This window comes from Lactuca serriola, chromosome 7 (genome assembly GCF_051521515.1).
Source record: "Lactuca serriola cultivar US96UC23 chromosome 7, Lser_US96UC23_V15, whole genome shotgun sequence".
NCBI lineage: Eukaryota > Viridiplantae > Streptophyta > Magnoliopsida > Asterales > Asteraceae > Lactuca > Lactuca serriola.
Genome location: NC_136414.1, coordinates 113,076,019 through 113,081,834, shown reverse-complemented (window position 1 = coordinate 113,081,834; position 5,816 = coordinate 113,076,019).

The window sequence follows — 5,816 nt, the reverse complement described above, 5'->3', positions numbered from 1 at the left end:
TATGGACAAAATTATTGAAGAAATTGTGATTTTTGTTGAACAATAAATTTCATTCCAAGAGCTTACAACCACGAGAACCAATGACTATAAGTGCCACAAAAGTTCATGTTCTCATATCTTTTATGAACATAACTCCTTTTCTAAAGATCTTAAAGAAATCCAAATTGGAAGCTTCATTGATCAAGAAGATTTATTTGTTTTTCATCTTCATGTTCGTTTCAAAGTGTGGGAAATTTTTACATTTTGGAGACCATGGAATGCTTATATTTTACATTTTGAAGACCTTGGTGAGAGGAGGAAGCATGGTGAGATGTTGGATTTTACTAATTATGATCTTAATAATGATGTTTTTGTTTTGTCTTCATTCATTGATCAAAAGGAGAAAAATGACTTGCGTATTACTTTTGATAAAAAGTTTTGTGCAATTAGAGATGAAGACTTTTCATTCGTGGCTCAAAAACAAGAAGACGAACTATTTTTGGATGATGGTAGAATTTTGTACCCTCCAAAAGACGATATGATGATTTCCAAAACAATATGTGTTCATGGTGGTAGCAATCAGTCACCAAAAGAGGCATTGTGTGGCAATTCTTATGCCAATTTTCTATGTTGTCCACAAACAAAACATATTTTCGTTAATTCTTCATTCATTGTTCAAAAACACCAAGACCGATGGCGTGAAGTTTATTAGGAACGAAAGAAGAAGAATGGTATCCATCTTTTTACAAACCATCTTTCTAAGAGAAAATATGAAGATACAAGTCCTAATTATTTACATAGGAGGGAGCTCGTGATGTTTGGACTGATATTCTTTTGGTGTCTCTTTAATTGGGAAGTCGTGATATTGGGGCGTGCTGCTCATCAACTTACAAATACAAATGATGTTCCATTTGTTAAAATGACTGCAATTAACCATTTAAATTATTGCAAGGTTAATTCGCAGGGTCGAGTTTATGGGAAGGTACGAAAATGGTTTTTGATCCACAAATTGAAGATACGGTTAGGATTCAATTCTATGAGTTCTTTGAGTTGTTTGAAGAACATGTGTATTTGGTGAAGAAACTAGCTTGGAGTAAATAAAATGTCACATTCTGCAATAAAAAATTGTTTTCAAGACCTGTTGTCATGGAAGGTTTGCATGGGAGAACAACACAATTTGGTTCTTACTGAATTGAGGACAATTCCTTTCGAAGAAGGAGGAATGATACATGTGTGGAAGTGACAAATTCTGAAAATGATAATGGTTACAAGGTGGATTTGGGAGGAGACCATGGAATGCATGCTACCTTTAATGTGGGAGAGCTTTCACCTTATCTTGATGATGATGGACTTGAGGAATTGAGGTCAATTCCTTTCAAAGGGGGAGGGGATGATCCATGCATGGATTATGAAAGCCCAAAGGGTGTTGGATTAGTGATTACTAGTGGGCTAGAAGGTGGCTTGGGCTCAATGGTTGGGTTATGCATGGTAACCCACAAATTGAATTAGGGTTGCATGAAGGATAGGGCAACATTTTTAACGATTCATAAGTGCTACAAACGTTACTTTTTGCTTCATAAAGCCTCCTAGCCGTTTTTATCACTCTTTGGTGCATTAGGGTTACACTTTAATGCTTCTGATGGCTCATTAATGCTTCTTATGGCTCCTTAATGAAGCATAGACGTTTTTTCTTCATCCTCAAGTGTCTTGGATGTTTTTTTGTGTTATTTCAAGAGTTTCCTTAATTTTCATTTACTAGTTTTAATGAATAATTGGTTGGTTGGCTTGTAACCACCAAATTTGTAATAAAGGCTTCATATAAAGCCAAGTTTATGCATGGAAAAAGGAATAGACGAATTTTTAAGAAAAAAACCTTTGTTCAATTGGAATTATTGTTATAATTCACAAATTATCTTGTTAGGACGTGTTCTTGACTTGATACGAACTCAATCCAATAGGTCTTGGATTGTTTTCACCGGTATACAACTTAATAGGTCTTGAGTTGTTACTAATCTATCCATTTCTTTCCATTCATATATCATTTGTGGTTACTATTTTCTCTTAATTTACCTAAACACTACCCTACTCACCAAATCAAGCCCATACATGCATCATAAGTGGTATCAGAGCCTAGTTCCGATTGGGTGTAACTAAGTTCTTGTTCTGAATTCAGTTGTTGTCCAAAAATGTTGCGCAAGCTATATGATGAAGAAGAGGAGGTAGAAGATTCTGGTCCCATCTACGACACCGATGGAGAAAGGGAATTTTGTGAAAGAATAAGTTTCTTGGTTGAAGAGGAATATATTGAAGAACTTGACGAAGAAACTAATTTCGTTATCGGAGATGAATATGTTGAAGCAACAGTGGAGGAAATCAATTTTGTTGATATGGACAAAATTATTGAAGAAATTGTGATTTTTGTTGAACAATAAATTTCATTCCAAGAGCTTACAACCACGAGAACCAATGACTATAAGTGCCACAAAAGTTCATGTTCTCATATCTTTTATGAACATAACTCCTTTTCTAAAGATCTTAAAGAAATCCAAATTGGAAGCTTCATTGATCAAGAAGATTTATTTGTTTTTCATCTTCATGTTCGTTTCAAAGTGTGGGAAATTTTTACATTTTGGAGACCATGGAATGCTTATATTTTACATTTTGAAGACCTTGGTGAGAGGAGGAAGCATGGTGAGATGTTGGATTTTACTAATTATGATCTTAATAATGATGTTTTTGTTTTGTCTTCATTCATTGATCAAAAGGAGAAAAATGACTTGCGTATTACTTTTGATAAAAAGTTTTGTGCAATTAGAGATGAAGACTTTTCATTCGTGGCTCAAAAACAAGAAGACGAACTATTTTTGGATGATGGTAGAATTTTGTACCCTCCAAAAGACGATATGATGATTTCCAAAACAATATGTGTTCATGGTGGTAGCAATCAGTCACCAAAAGAGGCATTGTGTGGCAATTCTTATGCCAATTTTCTATGTTGTCCACAAACAAAACATATTTTCGTTAATTCTTCATTCATTGTTCAAAAACACCAAGACCGATGGCGTGAAGTTTATTGGGAACGAAAGAAGAAGGATGGTATCCATCTTTTTACAAACCATCTTTCTAAGAGAAAATATGAAGATACAAGTCCTAATTATTTACATAGGAGGGAGCTCGTGATGTTTGGACTGATATTCTTTTGGTGTCTCTTTAATTGGGAAGTCGTGATATTGGGGCGTGCTGCTCATCAACTTACAAATAAAAATGATGTTCCATTTGTTAAAATGACTGCAATTAACCATTTAAATTATTGCAAGGTTAATTCGCAGGGTCGAGTTTATGGGAAGGTACGAAAATGGTTTTTGATCCACAAATTGAAGATACGGTTAGGATTCAATTCTATGAGTTGTTTGAAGAACATGTGTATTTGGTGAAGAAACTAGCTTGGAGTAAATAAAATGTCACATTCTGCAATAAAAAATTGTTTTCAAGACCTGTTGTCATGGAAGGTTTGCATGGGAGAACAACACAATTTGGTTCTTACTGAATTGAGGACAATTCCTTTCGAAGAAGGAGGAATGATACATGTGTGGAAGTGACAAATTCTGAAAATGATAATGGTTACAAGGTGGATTTGGGAGGAGACCATGGAATGCATGCTACCTTTAATGTGGGAGAGCTTTCACCTTATCTTGATGATGATGGACTTGAGGAATTGAGGTCAATTCCTTTCAAAGGGGGAGGGGATGATCCATGCATGGATTATGAAAGCCCAAAGGGTGTTGGATTAGTGATTACTAGTGGGCTAGAAGGTGGCTTGGGCTCAATGGTTGGGTTATGCATGGTAACCCACAAATTGAATTAGGGTTGCATGAAGGATAGGGCAACATTTTTAACGATTCATAAGTGCTACAAACGTTACTTTTTGCTTCATAAAGCCTCCTAGCCGTTTTTATCACTCTTTGGTGCATTAGGGTTACACTTTAATGCTTCTGATGGCTCATTAATGCTTCTTATGGCTCCTTAATGAAGCATAGACGTTTTTTCTTCATCCTCAAGTGTCTTGGACGTTTTTTTTGTGTTATTTCAAGAGTTTCCTTAATTTTCATTTACTAGTTTTAATGAATAATTGGTTGGTTGGCTTGTAACCACCAAATTTGTAATAAAGGCTTCATATAAAGCCAAGTTTATGCATGGAAAAAGGAATAGACGAATTTTTAAGAAAAAAAACCTTTGTTCAATTGGAATTATTGTTATAATTCACAAATTATCTTGTTAGGACGTGTTCTTGACTTGATACGAACTCAATCCAATAGGTCTTGGATTGTTTTCACCGGTATACAACTTAATAGGTCTTGAGTTGTTACTAATCTATCCATTTCTTTCCATTCATATATCATTTGTGGTTACTATTTTCTCTTAATTTACCTAAACACTACCCTACTCACCAAATCAAGCCCATACATGCATCATCAGTGGTATCAGAGCCTAGTTCCGATTGGGTGTAACTAAGTTCTTGTTCTGAATTCAGTTGTTGTCCAAAAATGTTGCGCAAGCTATATGATGAAGAAGAGGAGGTAGAAGATTCTGGTCCCATCTACGACACCGATGGAGAAAGGGAATTTTGTGAAAGAATAAGTTTCTTGGTTGAAGAGGAATATATTGAAGAACTTGACGAAGAAACTAATTTCGTTATCGGAGATGAATTTGTTGAAGCAATAGTGGAGGAAATCAATTTTGTTGATATGGACAAAATTATTGAAGAAATTGTGATTTTTGTTGAACAATAAATTTCATTCCAAGAGCTTACAACCACGAGAACCAATGACTATAAGTGCCACAAAAGTTCATGTTCTCATATCTTTTATGAACATAACTCCTTTTCTAAAGATCTTAAAGAAATCCAAATTGGAAGCTTCATTGATCAAGAAGATTTATTTGTTTTTCATCTTCATGTTCGTTTCAAAGTGTGGGAAATTTTTACATTTTGGAGACCATGGAATGCTTATATTTTACATTTTGAAGACCTTGGTGAGAGGAGGAAGCATGGTGAGATGTTGGATTTTACTAATTATGATCTTAATAATGATGTTTTTGTTTTGTCTTCATTCATTGATCAAAAGGAGAAAAATGACTTGCGTATTACTTTTGATAAAAAGTTTTGTGCAATTAGAGATGAAGACTTTTCATTCGTGGCTCAAAAACAAGAAGACGAACTATTTTTGGATGATGGTAGAATTTTGTACCCTCCAAAAGACGATATGATGATTTCCAAAACAATATGTGTTCATGGTGGTAGCAATCAGTCACCAAAAGAGGCATTGTGTGGCAATTCTTATGCCAATTTTCTATGTTGTCCACAAACAAAACATATTTTCGTTAATTCTTCATTCATTGTTCAAAAACACCAAGACCGATGGCGTGAAGTTTATTGGGAACGAAAGAAGAAGGATGGTATCCATCTTTTTACAAACCATCTTTCTAAGAGAAAATATGAAGATACAAGTCCTAATTATTTACATAGGAGGGAGCTCGTGATGTTTGGACTGATATTCTTTTGGTGTCTCTTTAATTGGGAAGTCGTGATATTGGGGCGTGCTGCTCATCAACTTACAAATAAAAATGATGTTCCATTTGTTAAAATGACTGCAATTAACCATTTAAATTATTGCAAGGTTAATTCGCAGGGTCGAGTTTATGGGAAGGTACGAAAATGGTTTTTGATCCACAAATTGAAGATACGGTTAGGATTCAATTCTATGAGTTGTTTGAAGAACATGTGTATTTGGTGAAGAAACTAGCTTGGAGTAAATAAAATGTCACATTCTGCAATAAAA